Raw genomic sequence first — 17,666 nt, 5'->3', positions numbered from 1 at the left:
AGAATCCTCAACAAGACACTAGCCAACCGGATCCAACAATATATTAAGAGAATTATTCACCACGATCAAGTGGGGTTTATACTTAGGATGCAGGGCTGGTTCAATATCCACAAAACAATCAATGTGATACATCACATCAATAAAGGAAAGGACAAGAATCACATGATCCTCATAATAGATGCAGAGAAAGCATTTGACAAAATACAGCATCCTTTCTTGATAAAAACCCTTAAGAAAGTTGGTATAGAAGGGTCATACCTCAAGATCATAAAAACCGTATATGAAAGACCCACCGCTAATATTATTCTCAACGGGAAATGACTGAGCACTTTCCCCCTAAAGTCAGGAACACAACAGGGATGTCCACTCTCGCCACTGTTACTCAACAAAATAAAGGAATAAGAGGTATCCAAATCAGTAAGGAGGAAGTCTAACTTTCACCCTTAACAGATGACATGATAGTCTATACGGAAAACCCAGAATATTCCACCAAAAAACTTATAGAACTGATCCATGAATTCAGCACTCACAAAATACAAAATCAATGCACAAAAATCAGTTGCATTTCCATACACCAATAATGAAGCAACAGAAAGTGAAATCAAGGAATCGACCCCATTTACAATTGCACAAAAACCCGTAAAATACCTAGGTATAAACCTAACCAAAGAGGTGAAAAACCTATACTAAAAACTATAGAAAACTTATGAAAGAAATTGAAGAAGACACACACAAAAAAATGGAAAACTATTCTATGCTCCTGGATTGGAAGAACAAAAATTGTTTAAATGTTGATACTACCAAAAGCAATCTACTTATTCAATGCAACCCCTATCAAAATAACACAAGCATTCTTCACAGAGCTAGAACAAGCAATCCTAAAATTTGTATGGAACCAGAAAAGAACGTGAATATCTAAAGAAATCTTGAAAACCAAAGGTGGCGTCATCACAATCCTGGACTCCAAGATGTATTAGAAAGCTGTAATCATCAAAACAGTATGGTACTGAGACACAAAAACAGAAACTTCAGTCAATGGAACAGAATAGAGAACCCAGAAATGGACCCACAAATGTATGGCCAACTCATCTTTGACTAAGTGGGAAAGAATATCCAATGGAATAAAGACAGTCTTTTCAGCAAATGGTGTTGGGAAAACTGGGGAGGGACATGTGAAAAATGAACCTGGACCACTTTCTTACACCATGCACAAAATTAACTCAAAATAGATGAAATACCTAAACATAAGACAGGAAGCCATCAAAATCCTAGAGGAGAAAGTAGGCAAAAACCTCTTTGACCTTGGCCACAGCAACTTCTTCTTTTTTTTTTTCTTCAATATATGAAGTTTATTGTCAAATTGGTTTCCATACAACACCCAGTGCTCATCCCAAAAGGTGCCCTCCTCAATACCCATCACCCACCCTCCCCTCCCTCCCACCCCCCATCAACCCTCAGTTTGTTCTCAGTTTTTAAGAGTCTCTCATGCTTTGGTTCTCTTCCACTCTAACCTCTTTTTTTTTTCCTTCCCCTCCCCCATGGGTTTCTGTTAAGTTTCTCAGGATCCACATAAGAGTGAAACCATATGGTATCTGTCTTTCTCTGTATGGCTTATTTCACTTAGCATCACACTCTCCAGTCCCATCCATGTTGCTACAAAGGGCCATATTTCATCCTTTCTCATTGCCACATAGTACTCCATTGTGTATATAAACCACAATTTCTTTATCCATTCATCAGTGGATGGACATTTAGGCTCTTTCCATAATTTGGCTATTGTTGAGAGTGCTGCTATAAACATTGGGGTACAAGTGCCCCTATGCATCAGCACTCCTGTGTCCCTTGGATAAATTCCTAGCAGTGCTATTGCTGGGTCATAGGGTAGGTATATTTTTAATTTTTTGAGGAACCTCCACACTGTTTTTCCAGAGTGGCTGCACCAATTTGCATTCCCACCAACAGTGCAAGAAGGTTCCCATTTCTCCACATCCTCTCCAGCATCTATACTTACTCAACATGTCTCGAGGGACAAGAAAAACAAAAGCAAAAATGAACTAGATAGAAAGCTTCTGCACCACGAAGGAAACAATCAGCAAAAGTAAAAGGCAACTGATGGAATGGGAGAAGATATTTGGAAATGACATATCAGATAAAGGGTTAGTATTCAAAATCTAAAGAGAACTTATCAAACTCAACACCCAAAAAAACAAATAATCCATTGAAGAAAAGGGCAAAAGACATGAATGGACACTTTTCCAAGGAAGACATCCAGATGCCTAACAGACACATGAAAAAATGCTCCACATCACTCATAATCACGGAAATACAAAGTAAAACCACAATGAGATACCCCCTCACACGAGTGACTAAAATTAACAACTCAGGCAACTACAGATGTTGGTGAGGATGCGGAGAAAGAGGATCTCTTTTGCACTGCTGGTGGGGAAGGAAACTGGTGCTGCCACTCTGGAAAACAGTACAGAAAACTCAAAATGTTAAAAATAGAACTAGCCAGCAATTGCACTAACTAGTAGGTACTTATCCAAGGGATACAGTTGTGCTGTTCCCAAGGGGTACATGCACCCCAATGTTTACAGCAGTGCTATCAACAATAGCCAAAGTATGGAAAGAGCCAAAATGTCCATCGACTGATGAATGGATAAAGAAGAGTTCATATACATATACAATGGAGCATTACTTGGCAATCAAAAAGAATGAAATCTTGCCACTTGTAATAATGTGGATAGAACCAGAGGATATTATGCTAAGCAAAATTAGCCAGGGAAACATAATTACCATATGACTTTACTCCTATGTGGAATTTAAGATACAAAACAGATGAACTTAAGGGAAGGGGAGCAAAAATAGTATAAAAACAGGGAGGGTGACAAACCATAAGAGACTCTTAAATACAGAGAACAAAATGATGGCTGCTGGAGGGGTATGGGTTGGGGGATGGACTAAATGGGTAAGGGGCATTATGGAAGACACTTGTTAGGATGAGCACTGGGTGTTATACATAGGGATCAATCAAAGGAATCTACTCCTGAAATCATTATTACACCCTATTCTAACTAACTTGGAAGTAAATTTAAAAATTAATTAATTAATTAATTTTAGAAAATGCCAATGGGAGTTACTGACAAGATTCAAATAGGAACCAGTCATTAGCCAAGTCCTCTGACACCCAGGGTCAGGAACATTATTATGTGCCTGGTTTTCTTCTCTCATCTAAAGCCCTGTGAACATTTACTTTGAAGGAACTAGTAATAAATTCAAAAAAGGACAGAATCCATAGAATGATAATAAAAGATCAACATCTGGCTGTAAGTCTTCACATATGCATATATCCAAGCAATGACACAGACTGAGCAACTGAGAATTCAGTTTACGATCTCATTGCAAAATTTTAAAGAACTGCATACTTCAGTCCTTTCATTTTTGTGTGACTTAATCTATGTTCATGTTTAAAACTATCCTCTGAATTCTTCAGAGCTGATTTTTCTAATGTCACACATGCCTCTGACAGTATCCAGCTATCAGGTCTCCGCACACCTAGGAGCTGATTGGTGGAACTGCTTTCCATAAAGTATTCACAACATAAACTATTTTTAAATTTAATTTCAAAACTATTTCTATTTTCATTTTTATCTCAAATATTGCCAGTGTAATTTTATGTGTATTTCTACTTACAGACAAACCCAAAAGGTATTGCAAGTCATGAACTTTCCTTAGGGAAAAGATGGTTTTGACTTTACAGTCAGTGGCTCACTGTCCTGTATTGCAGCATGGCTTTATCGAAAGTAGACAGGGACCATTATTCACAGAAGACACTATAAGAACTGCTATATTCATTTTCTTTAAAGCACTTTGATGTTTTCAAGTAAAATCTGTTTCATTTTCCATAAGTCATTTGGTCTTGAAAAAAGAAAAAAACAGAATTTAACACTGTTACGCAAAAAATTAGCATATCTATTTCCTTTAATATTGTTTCACTTGTATTTTCAAGTAATTATGTGATTTTATACATCTAGAAAATTATTCCACAGAGAACATGGAATTTCAGGGGTCCTGAAGTGCACTATAAATTCCTTTCATGTGAGTAAGCATGGGGAGCTCATATCTAAATAGTAGCTCCGACAGAATTTACTTAATATTTTGGTGCTCAATCATTTTATCATCAGAATAAAAAATAATAATATCATAGTTATTGGGGGATATATTTAAAATTCCTTCAAAAATTAACATTTCAATAAATACTACCAATAAAAAAAAAGATGTTGGTCTTTCATATATCCATTTTCACGACTTTGCTCAATTTTCAAATGAAGTTATTCCTAGGGTGCATTCAGATCCAGGCTCTCTGAGAAATACCCTCTGTTTGGAAATTGGGAGTCTGGTGAAATCCTTGTAACTGAGTTAGGTGTTACACAGGACTCCCTGTGACTTGTTTCAGAAAAATATGAGCATCCAGAGGTCTAGCGCATGTGAAGGTGCCCAGGAGAGAATGTTTGTGTAGGATGATCCAGAAGTTTTGGAAGAAAGTTGACCTCTTTTCTGGGGTTAGCGGAAATGGAGACAACTCCTTCCAGCTTAATTCCATTCCCTATGGGAATGTAAAACATTGGCGCTCCTTGGGGTCTTTTCCTTCCCACCGCTGTTGTTTCTAACTAGTTTTTCACTCTTAGGAGCCTTTGAGATCTCACACACTCAACCAGCACCCAGAAAGAGGCAGGGAGTTCCCAATTTGGTCCTGTGCTCAGTGAGAGCTACCAGTGTCAAATATCTAAAGGGAAGATTGCCTGTTATTTCCTGAGCACTTGGTGTTTGGCCAGTTGTTTGTGCTACGAAAGACGAAGGAGAGCCAGGTTGCCTCATTCCCCTGGATGATTGAGATGCCCTCATCTTGACTAGCACACATGAGCAGTATGCTCCAGGAGCTGGTGAGTGCAAGAAGAGCTCTTTCCAGGAAGACAATACCAGGTTCTGTTTCCAGATGCCTGTACAACAACTGGGAGCATCCAGCATCAATAGCTCAACCACTGCTGTTTCTATCGCTGATAGGAAAAGTGGGAAAGACAGAGCCAAGGATTTTAGGCTCCTACTAGAGGATGAATGCAGGCCTCTTGCTGACAGGGCTCACAGGTGTAGCTCATAGAGGGCTCCCTTTGCTTAAGCTCACAGGCTTTTCTTATTCCTGAGACAGCCATACTTCTAAGAGATTGTTCTGAGTACTTTGTTCTCAACATTCTCCCATTAACATCTCTTGTGAAGAACTCTGGCCATCCATTGTTTCTCTTTACACACAATTGTCATTTTGGAGAAACAACGTTGTACATGGAATCCATTCAGAGTCAGTGTCTCAGTAATATTCTGTATCTTTTTGACTGTGATATAGATTTTGAATTGGGTCCTTTTTAATTTTCTTTCAGAATTATGTGGACATACAGAGTCCTAGAGCATTTGAAGGTATGCAGTGGAGAATGTTTGTATGTAGGCTAGGTCAGGCTAGGTTTGCAGAGGGAGCCAGAATCCAGCATGGGGTGAGAAGTGAAGATAGATATCTCCATCCTGGATTTGCCCCATGCCAAATAGAAATGCAAAAACTTGGCCTTTGATGTACTCCTTCGACTACTGCTATTTTCCTATGGCATCATTCAAATTCCAAGATCACAGGGCTGTCATTTACAGAGCCAGGGTCCAAAAATCAGATGCAAGTTATCATTCAGTTCCTGAGCCAATTGGGAGCTCTCAGTGTCTGATATTCCAAAGGAAAGCCTGCCCTCCTGGTAGTTAACCACCTAGCATAATCATAGTGAAGGGAATCCAGTTTGCTTCCTCCCATAGTTGATTATGAAGACTTCAATCTCCAAGCTGATTATGAAGATGAGAACGTTTGTGTATGCACAGTATTCTCTAGAAACTGTTCTGTACACCAACAGCCTCTTAAGTGAAGACCACATCAAGGCCTTAATCTCAGTTCACACTCCAAGCCCATGGGGCTGTCATGTACACAACCAGGGTCTAAGGGTTGGTGGCGATATTCCAGTCATTGTCTGAACTAATGTAGGGCTCTTGGAGTCTGGTATCCCAGAGGACAGCTGATCCTCCTGTCCCTGACCACTCAGAGCTTAGCAGGCTACAATAATCATGGGAATGAGTAGCCACATTGTCTCCCACCCCTAACTTATAAGATACTCTCATTCAGAAGAAAAGAAAGTCTGTGCACGTGCAATATGCTCCAGTCCATGATCAGCACAGAAATTGCCTTTTGAAGTAATAGTGTACCAAGTCCTCATCCCCACCACTCATCATCAGATGGAAGCACATACTTTGTACCACAGAATCACTCTGGCTCCTATCTACTGATGTGATGGGAAGAAACACACCAAAAGACAAAGGTTCCCCTCACTTTTTCTAAAGGTAAAATGTGGGTCTCATGCTCACAGGGAGCCAAGAAACAGCCTGTAGAATAATCCCTTAGCCAAAGCCCACAAAGGGATATTCTAAAACCCGAACTAGCCACCTTGCTAATACAATGTGCTAGTCAAGTCATTCTCAAGATTATCCAATTCTCATCCTTAATTGAAAACGGTGGCCCTCCGTGATCTCAGTGCTTGGCATTTTGTATCAAGGGGAAGTGGGAGGGGAGCCAGCTTGCCTCATTGCCCTGCCTGATTGAAGGTCCTTCATTCTGAAAAGCAGAAAACCCACCCAGAGAGGTAGGCTCCAGAAGCTAGTCAGCACAGTAACAGCCCTTTCCAGTAAGATGGACCCATGCCCGTGTCCACAATGTTGAAAAACAGCTGAGGTAATCTCACAGCTACAGCACAATTACCACTCGTTCCATTCCTTGATGGGAAAGTGGGAAAGCAGACAAAGATCAGGGCCCTCAGGTCCTTCAGATGTAAGAGGCCAGCCTGTTGCTGACAGGGTTCCCAGAGGGATACTGTAGAGGGCTCCTTTGCCTAAGCCCTCAGGTGTTTTTTTCTTCGTCTTCTTATTCTTATTTGCACAGCCAGGTTACCAGGAGCTGGTGCTGTGCACTTCCTTCTCCACATAATTCCCCTTCCAATCTCTGAAAGCTATGGCTTTCATATACCTTTTTAAGTCTTTGCACTTTTGTGGAAACAAGAGTCAACCTGGAATCTCTTCAGAGTCATCGTGTCAGAGTCATTCTCTGCATTCCACCTGGGAGTCTTGTCTAGTCCTTGTGACTGAGGGAGAGAATTTGCCATAGGGCTCCTTCTTACATACTTATTTTGTTTTCAGAAATATGTGGGCATCCTGAAGCCCAGGGAGTTTGAAGGTACCCAGCAGAGGATATTTGTGTGTAGGCTGGGTCAGAGATTTAGGGAGAGAGCTGGCCTTCTTCTGGGATGAGGGCAAATGAATTAAGTTATCTCCTTTCTAGGCTTATCCCAATTCCCATTGGAAATGTCCAGCATTGGCCCCACCTGTGGTATTTATTTCAAAGTTGTGGGGTTTTCCCCCACAGGAGCCATAGAGCCATCACTCACTTGGCTGACACCCCTGGTTAGGTCACAAACTCTCACTCTGGTCCTGTGTTCAGTGAGAGCTATCAGTGTCTGTTATACCAAAGGATAGATGGCCTTTAGTCCCTGAGTGCTTGGTACTTGGTCTGCTGTTAGTTAGAACAGGAAGGGGGAGCCAGCTTTCTTTATTGACCTGGATGATTGAATTGTCTTCATTCTGAGAAGCAGACAGTTTTAACATGGGCAGTATTGTCCCAAAAGTAGTCAGCATGGGAAGAGCTTTTTTTTTTAGAATAGGGAATGAGTCCTTGTTCCAGACTCCTTAGCAAGAGCCAGCAGAACCAAATAGCTACAGCTCAACCATTGCTGACTCCATCAACTGATGGAAAGAAGTGGTAGGGTCACACAAAGCCAAAATCTTTGTCTCCTAAAGAAAGAATGCAGCCTTCTTGCTGACTGGGCTCCCAGGTATAGTCCTTCAGAGAGCTCCCATTGCCAAAGACATTAGACATTTCTTATTCTGGACACAACTGGATTGATAGGAAACTGTACTAGGTTCTTCATTCTCAACATTCTCCAAACCTCATTTATGATGAACTCTAGCAGCTTATGTCTCCATTTCCACCTTTTAGCTCTTTTTTTTTTTTTTTTTTTTTTTTTTTGAAAAATGTTTCTGCGTGGGATCTACTCAGAGCCAGGGTTTTAGAGTACCATCCTCTTCTCTCAGCTTGGGAATCTGGGGTTGTTATTGTGATGGTGAGATGGTTATTCAATTGTGCCCTTCTCAATTTGGTTTCAGAATTATGTAGCCATTTCCAAACCTTGTTTGAAGGTGCCCGTGTAGAATGTTTGAAGGTAGCCTAAGCCAGAGGTTAAGCCTCCTGTGTTGGAAAAAAGGACAGTAAGATAGACATCTCCATCCTTTATTTGACACATGCATTTGAATGCAGAACTGTGACTCACCTTGTTGTCAGTCCTAACCCACTGCTGCTTTTCTTACTTGGCATCAGTTTACACACCAAGGCCATAGGGGTGTCGTGTACATAACCAAGTTCCTTGGATTGGAGACGAGTTTCAAAACAGTTACAAGGCCAATGCAGGGCTCTCAGAGTCTGATATCCCAGAGTACTCCTGGCCCTCCTGTTCCTGAGTTTCTGTTGCTTACCAGGCTATTTTAACAATTCCAAATATTTGCCCTTGTTAGAAACAAGGTTCACCTTGAAATACTTTCAGAGCCAGTGTCTTAGAGTCATATCCTTTCCTCTTAAGCACAGAGTCCTGGTGAGTGTGGGAGAGGTTTGGCCACAGGGCCCCTGGAAATTGAGTTTTAGAATTTGTGGATGCCACCAGGCCTAGAGTATCTGCAGGTGCCCAGTAGAGAATGCTTGTGTGTAGGCTAAGCCAGAAGTTTTAGGAATAACTCCAGCCTTCTTTCTGGGACGAGAGGAAATTGAGAAAGATATCTTCTTCAAAGATGTTTGCTGTCCTCATTAGAGATGAAGAATTTTGGCACTGCTTGTACTCATCTTCATCCTCTTGCTGATTTTCTAGCCCATTCTCAGTTAACATTCCAAGACCATGGGGCTGTCACTTATACAGCCATGGCTATATGAAAGGTGGTGGTTTCTCAGTCCATTTCTGGTCAAATTGAAGGCTGTCTGGGTCTGATATCCCAGAGGAAAGCTGGCTCTCTGTTCCTGAGCACATGGTGTTACTTAGCTGGCTAGGGTAGGCATGAACATGGGTAGCCAGTCAGCCACCTCTCTTCACTAATGAGATTTCTTCATTCCAAAAAGCAGCAGATTTATTTTGGGCAGGATGCTCCAGGATCTGGTCAGCACAGAAATTATTTTTGGATAGAATACTGCAACATGCCCCCCTTCCAAACACTTGCCAATCCGCCAGGAGCACATCCCTGCTACCTCTGTATCATTGCTGCCCCTATGTACTGATGGCAAAGGCAGGACATATGCACAAAACCAGGGCCTTCCCTCTGATTCTGAAGGAAGAATCCAAGCAGGCTTCTTCCTGAAAGGGTTTCTAGGTGGAATTTATAGAGGACACCATTTCTCAAAGCCCACAGGTGTTTCTTATTCCTGGGTCAGCGAGGAAGACTGTGCTAGTCATGTCACTCTCCACATTATCTCATTCTTATCCTTGATGCAGAACTCTGGCCCTCCCTGTATCCATTTTCACCCTTTTGCTCTACTTTAACTCTGAGACTTTCCTGGAGTCCATTCCATGTGATTGACTCAGAGCCATATCCGTGGCCCTGAACTGGGGATTCTGGTCCGTTCCTTGTGACTGTGGCTTATGTTTGGCCAAAGGCTCCTCAGCAATATAGTTTTCCCTGTATGATTGTTCATCTTTCATGAGTCTCTTAAAACTCAGATTTCTGGCCAAGTAGGCCTGTGTTTTTGTTTCTGTTTTTGATTTTCCAGGGGCATATCTTCAGATCTGCTCACATTTTCAAGCATCTTGAAAAGACAAGAATATCTGTAAAATGGGAAGTTGTTATAATATATGAAAGATGCTCAGGGAAAGATATATTTCTTTTTTAAACCAGTGCAACCTTAAGGATATATGACTAGGGCAACCATGCTATAATACTTCCCTCTGCATTTCTTCCAGGCATATTGAACATGGCCAGCAACTTTGCCCAGTATATCCTAATTATGTTATTCCTGGCTTTCTTCAACATGTCACATCTAGCATATCCATTTCATATGAGGATAGACATGTGAGAGCACTTTAATCCTCCAAACATTGGCTGGGAGAAGTGAACTGGTCAGGAGGCAAATACCAGGTGCTACCCTAATGGGTTTCACCCTATTTGCCAATACCAGCCTTCTGACAAAGTCCTTGAGGCTGTGTGGACCTAGTCCTGCCAACCAAAATGGTCAGTTTTGCCAATTGTATGTATGCTGAAGGGGGACAGCGCTGCACACGCTGAAGCCATGGTTGTCACACCATAATCACAGAGTGGCTTTGGTGGACCACTGAGGCTGCTATGGCACTGCCTAATGCATAGAGCTGTTCATGGCTTGGCACCTGACCCAGAAACCCCCTTGTGGTTGTGACCCACACCCACCCCTGATGCCTGTAGTCCCACTGGCCACTCTTTGCCCAAGCTGGTAGATAATTCTGAGTATGTGCAAATGCTGCCATTAGCAGTAGCTGGGTTGCCTTGCTTGGTGTTCACTTCCAAATGCACAGGCTTATGGGAAAATCTATCCCTGGACACTGGCTGAGTGAGTGACAGATTCATGGCTTCTAAGTCTGAATGGGGACATAGTTAGACATAAAGCCATGGGAAGGGAATGGCCATAAGGAGGGCCAAAGTTCAATATTTCCAGTGGGAATGGGATCAAGCAGGAAAGGGGCTATGTTACTTCATTTTCCCTCATCCAAGAAAGGTCAGCACCCTTCCCAGCCCTGTGACGCAGGCTAAGTGCAAACATTCTCTTCTGGGCCTTTCCAATGCCCTAGGCCTTTGACTGCCTGCATGGTTTTGACACCAAATTGTCAGGGTCCCTGTGGCCAAACCTATCCTAAAGTCATGAAGACTGGACTAGGATCCTCCCTGAATGCCAAAGACATTTCTCTGAGAGACTACATGGAATGGATTCCAGGGAGGACCTAGTTTGAAAATAGAGCAAAGGAATGAAAATGGATACATGGAGGGCCAGACTTCTTCATTAGGGATGAGAATGGGATGATGAAGGAAATAAAGTGATTAGTGTAATCTCTAAGCAAGCTGGCTGTCTCAGGAATAAACAACACCTGTGAGCTTTGGTGAAGCGAGCCCAACAGGCTACATCTGGGAGTCCTGTTGGCAAGCGGTCTGCATTCGTGCCTCAAGAAAGAGAGGAGAGTTTTTAACAGTCTCTTATGCTTTGGCTCTCTCCCGCTCTAACCTCTCTTTTTTTTTCCTTCCCCTCCCCCATGGGTTTCTGTTAAGTTTCTCAAGATCCACATAAGAGTGAAACCATATGGTATCTGTCTTTCTCTGTAGGCTTATTTCACTTAGCATCACACTCTCCAGTTCCATCCACGTTGCTACAAAATGCCATATTTCATTCTTTCACATTGCCACGTAGTATTCCATTGTGTATATAAACCATAATTTCTTTATCCATTTATCAGTTGATGGACATTTAGGCTCTTTCCACAATTTGGCTATTGTTGAGAGTGCTGCTATAAACATTGGGGTACAAGTGCCCCTATGCTTCAGCACTCCTGTATCCCTTGGATAAATTCCTAGCAGTGCTATTGCTGGGTCATAGGGTAGGTATATTTTTAATTTTCTGAGGAACCTCCACACTGCTTTCCAGAGCGGCTGCACCAATTTGCATTCCCACCAACAGTGCAAGAGGGTTCCCGTTTCTCCACATCCTCTCCAGAATCTATAGTCTCCTGATTTGTTCATTTTGGCCACTCTGGCGTGAGGTGATATCTGAGTGTGGTTTTGATTTGTATTTCCCTGATAAGGAGCGACGTTGAACATCTTTTCATGTGCCTGTTGGCCATCCGGATGTCTTCTTTAGAGAAGTGTCTATTCATGTTTTCTGCCCATTTCTTCACTGGGTTATTTGTTTTTCGGGTGTGGAGTTTGGTGAGCTCTTTATAGATTTTGGATACTAGCCCTTTGTCCGATATGTCATTTGCAAATATCTTTTCCCATTCCGTTGGTTGCCTTTTAGTTTTGTTGGTTGTTTCCTTTGCTGTGCAGAAGCTTTTTATCTTCATAAGGTCCCAGTAATTCATTTTTGCTTTTAATTCCCTTGCCTTTGGGAATACCAGTTGTGCCAGACGTAGTGTCTTAGCTGGACCAGAGCCATGCAGCCTGAGGCGCGTGGTTTGTGGCCACTGATTTGGCAAATGCATTCTTTCTATCCCATTCAACAAAAAAGGGTCAGAAATAGTTCATATCCCCACGGAATGGATAGCAAGTATTTCCTGTTTTGCCACGGGGTTGTGTTTACTCTTCAGTCCTCCATTGTGATATCGTCTGAAGAGAATCAGAACGTTTGGACATCCCACAAACATCTCATTGACCCATTACATGGATGATAACGTACTGCTCAGGCAGGAGGAGGAAAAGGCGGAGATTGTGCTAGAGGTTTGGTATGACGTACCCACTCCAGAGAGCGGGAGATAAGTCCTACAACGATTTGTGACCTGCCACTTCACCAAAGATTCTGGGGGACCGATGATCCAGCAGCACGCTGGGACATCTCCTCCCCCAAAAAAGACGCCTTGCTACATCTCCTATCCCTTCCTGGAAAAAAACGAAACGCAAAGCCTGTTAGGAATCTTTGGGTTCTTGAGAAGACACATTTCATACCTAAGAACAGTCCTGCTGCCCACATACTGGGTTACGTGGAAAGCTGCTGGCTTTGAGTGGGCCCAGAGCAGGAAGGAGCTCTGCAGTAGGTCCAGGCTGTGATACAAACAGCCCTTCTGTTCAGATTATATAATCGAGCAGAGCCTACAGTGTTGGAGGTATCAGTGATGGAATAAGGGTGGCATTGGTGGCACATCCCAGTAGAATCGCAATGTAGACCCCTGGGATTACGGGACAAGTTCCTACCCACTGTTGTGAAGAGTTACACTCCTTCTAAAAAGCAGCTCCTAGCTTGCTACCGGACCCTGGTAGAGAAAACAAATGATCATGGGTTCAGAATGGGCCATCACAAGCTAGGTCCTATCGGACACATCGACAGGTCAGGCAGGCCTAACATTAAAGCCATCCTAAGAAGGGGCGCCTGGGTGGCTTAGTCGGTTAAGCGGCCGACTTCGGCTCAGGTCATGATCTCGCAGTCCGTGAGTTCGAGCCCCGCATCAGGCTCTGTGCTGACAGCTCAGAGCCTGGAGCCTGTTTCAGATTCTGTGTCTCCCTCTCTCTGACCCTCCCCTGTTCATGCTCTGTCTCTCCCTGTCTCAAAAATAAATAAAACGTTAAAAAAAAAAAAAAAGAAAGAGAGGGGAAGCCCTGGCTTTGGGTGTGTTTCTTGACCTTCCAATTAATAGGCAGGGGCAGCAGAGATTCAGCTGTGGCTGTTTGGGGCTCCTGGCTGATGGTCAAGCGGTTAGAACATAGCCTGGTGCAGTATTACCTTCAAAGTCTCTTTGTTCACAGACCAGTACCTGGAGCATAGTGCACATGCACGAAGCATATACTCTACAGGATAAAGAAATCTCTATCAGCCAGAGGATGGAGGCCAGCTGGCTACCCATCCCTGCAAGTACCCTAGCTGGCTAAGCACCAAATACTCAGGGACAGAGGCACCTACTATCTTCGGGGATACCAGCACTGGAGAGCTATCAAGTGGCTCAGGAACAGACTGGGAACTCCACACCAATGATTGGACCTGGGCTGTATACCTCACACAACCCCATGGATCCTGGAATGTTCTAGTTCTTTTTTAAAAATTTTTTTACATTTATTCATTTTTGAGAGACAGAGACAGAGCACAAGCAGGGAAGGGGCAGAGAGAGAGGGAGACACGGAATCTGAAGCTCCATCCAGGCTCCAGGCTCCAAGCTATCAGCACAGAGCCCGATGCGGGGCCCGAACTCACAAACCACGAGATCATGACCTAAGCCAAAGTCGGACACACAACCGACTGAGCCAGCCAGGTGCCCCTGGAATGTTCTAGTTTACACAGTATATATTCTTCTGAGGCTGTTGCTCTGAATGGCTTCCAGGTGCAACCTAGTTTGAAAAAAGTGGCATAAAATGCAAATGGGCCTTCAGAGGACCAAAGTTCCTTATTACAGTAGAGAAAGAGATAAAGTTACAAAGAATTAAGTGCCTTACTCCTATCTTCTGGCAGGCTGGCTGTCAGGGGAGTAAGAAATACCTGAGGACTGTTATAAAAGGAAGCCTCCATTGTCTACACCTGAGAGTGAAATCTGCGGGCTGTCTCTATTCCTCTTTCAGAAAGAGAGGAAAGAGTGGTTTGGGCTGTTTTTCCTGTCCTTCCAATCAGGAAATAGATGCAGCATTGATTCAGAGGCAAGTGGTTCTTGCTCCCAGCTGGTGATCAAGTGTTTGGAACCTGGACTTGATGCAGTAGTTCTGGAAAGAGCCCTTTCCTTGTTGACCGAGTCCTGAAGTATAGTGTGCATACAGGAACCGTCAATGATACTGAATGCAGGTATCTCAATCAGCCAAGGGAGGAAAGCCAGCTGGCTTCCCTCCACTGCACTTACCAGAGCTGGCCAGCACAAAGCACGCAGGGACCAGAATGCCATCCTTTTTGAGATAAATTTACTGCTTGCTCTCACATAGCACAGAACCAGGCGGAAGTTTAGCATTATCCTGTTGGCTATGCTTGTGTGAGGGAATGCTTGTGTGATGAAAAAATTCATCCCTGAATATGACCCAATATTAGAAAATAGCAAATTGATTTGAATGGCTACAAGGGAGGCCAAGGCTGTACATTACAGATGGGAATGGGATAATGCTGAGAATGTATATCTATCTTCAATTCTCCTTGATTAAGAAAGGAAGAACTGTAAGGCCAGTTCTTCCCCATATCTCTGGGACCGCCTACTCACACACATACATTCACAGCTTGTCAACTTCATATGCCCTAGGCCTCTAATTGTGAACAGAGTTCTAATAAGACCTCTAATAAGAGGTCCTGTTGCCAATCTATACTAGAGTCACCAACACTGAGCCAGAGCCCATTGGCGCTCTAGTTTTTGAAACCACATCATGGTGCAGTATTCATTGTAAGGGATTTTTTTTGGCTGAATATTCCTGCAGTATACTGTGCATGCTTGGTCTATTTGTCTTCCAAAATGAAGATATTCGTTCAACCAGCTAGGGGAGGGAGGCAAGCAGGCTACCCATCACAGAGATTACTAGTGCCAGTCAAGCAACTAGCACTCATGGACAGGAAGGCCATTCTTCTTTGAGATAAAGTAACCGATTGCTCTCACATAGCACAGGACCAGAGTGGTAGTTCATCGGAAATCCTGGATGTTGACTCTGTGGCTGATGGACCAATTTCTCCTGGTTGTCACCCGTGACCTAGTTACGAAAACAGAAAATGGATGGGAAGGGCTATAGGAAGGCCAAGTTCTCCATTACAGAGGAGGTGAGGGTAAAGCTGGGAGTGAAATGTCTAACATACTTTCTCCTTCGACCAGAAGTAAGGCCTGCTCCCTCCCAAATGCTGGCTTTCACTACACATAGATACTCTGCTGTGCACCTTCAAGTGCCCTATGTCTTGCATTGTCAACACAATTCTGAAAGGTAAATAATGAGGGTCCTGTGTCCCAACCTATGCCACAGACACAAGGAGTTGGAGAGATTTCCCACCTTAAGGAAAAGGATTTTCATGAGACACTGGCTCTGAATGTACCCAGGGAGAAACTACTTTGAAAAAAAGGAAAAAAAAGTATTGTAATGGAAACGCGGAAGATCAAAGTACTTCATTATAGATGAGAATGGGACAAAGATTAGAATGAAGTGTCTAGCACAATTTCCTGGCAAGATACTGTCTAAGGAGTAAGAAACACCTGTTTCAATACAGGCCAGAGACAAATTAAAACTCTAAAGGGAAAACTCATGAAAGCACAGGCTGCAAGAGATCTGCATACTTGTTTCTGAAAGAGAGGGAAAGCTTCTGGCTTAGGCTGTTTATCCTGCCCTTCCCATCAGGGGATAGAGGCAGCACAGATTCAGGGTTGTTTGTCCATGCTCCAGGCTGTTGCTCAAGTGTTTGGCCCGTTCCTGTGGCACATTCATTTTTGAATGGCCATGTTCTGCACTAAGTCCTGGAATATACCTGCTTTGCCTGCATTGTGTGTACTTCAGAATGAAGTCATCTAAATCAGACAGGTGATGAAGGAAACCTGTCTAACCATCAATGCACTTACACCAGTCAGCGAAGCACTAAGTGCTCTCTGACAGCAGGGCAATCTCTCCTTTGGGTTGGCAGAAAGTATTTACTCTAGGTTAGCACAGAACCAGAGTGAGAACTCACCACCAACTCCTGGGAGCTCACTGTGTGATTGATAGCCTCATTGCTCCAGCCTGCAACCCAAGTCCTAGTTAGTAAGTAGCAATGGGATGGGAATGGCTCTATGGACAAGGTTTTCATTTAGATGAGAATGGAATAAAGCTGAAATGAAATATTTTGTTCCATTTGCCCTTGCTGCAGAAATGAGGACAGCTCCCTCCCAACACCTTTGGCCTGAACAACACACAAATATTCTGTGCTGGTGTTTTCCACTGACCTACAACTAATGTTTTCAATATAGATCTGGAAGGCAAGTTCCCAGGGCTCTTATGGTGCAACCTATGCTGTTGTCACAAGAACTCATCCGGAATCCCCAATTCAAACCAGAGGGAATGCTCTGAACCATTGGCTCTTATTGGCCCATGGGAGAATCTAGTATTAAATAGAATAAAAGTTTGGAGCACCTGGGTGGCATCCGATTTTGGCTTGGGTCATAACGTAGTGGTTTTCTCGTTCGGGCCCTGCTTTGAGTTCTATGCTGTCAGCACAGAGCCTGCTTTGGATCCTCTGTTCCTCTCCCTCTTCTCCTTCCTTGCTTGTGCTCTCTCACTCTCTCTTAAAAATAAATATAAACAATAAAAAGAGTAAAAAGTGGAAATAGATACACGGAGGGACAATATTCCTTGTGAGAGAAGAAAATGGGATAAATCTGAGGATGAAATGACTAGTGCAATCTCCTGCAAGCTGTCTCAGGAATAAGAAACACATGTGGGCTAAGGGAAAAGGCAAACCTCCATCGTCTACAGTGGGAGCCCTCATGACAAGATGAATGTATTCTTACATCAGAAAGAGAAGGAAAGCTTCTGAACTTCTGTTTTCCTTTACCATCATATAAGTGGATAAAGGAAGCAATGATTCAAGTGAAGTGGGTTTATGCTCCAGGCTAATCCTCAAGTTCTTGGCACTGGGCTGTGGTGCAGTAGTTCTTGAATGGTCTCTTTCTGTGCTAAGCAGGTCCTGGAGAATACTGCACATGGATGAACCAACTGCTCCTCAAAATGAAAACATCTTTAATGGCCAGAGAGGGAGACTAGTAGGCTAACCATTATTTCTTATATTATCCAGCCAAACACCAAGTACTGACAGGAAGGAAATCTTGATTTTGGGATATCAGAAACTGATTGCTCTTGGT

Source organism: Puma concolor, chromosome E3 (assembly GCF_028749965.1).
Source record: "Puma concolor isolate L17-30 chromosome E3, mPumCon1.1.hap2, whole genome shotgun sequence".
Taxonomy (NCBI): Eukaryota; Metazoa; Chordata; class Mammalia; order Carnivora; family Felidae; genus Puma; species Puma concolor.
Note: the sequence above shows the minus strand (reverse complement) of the source record.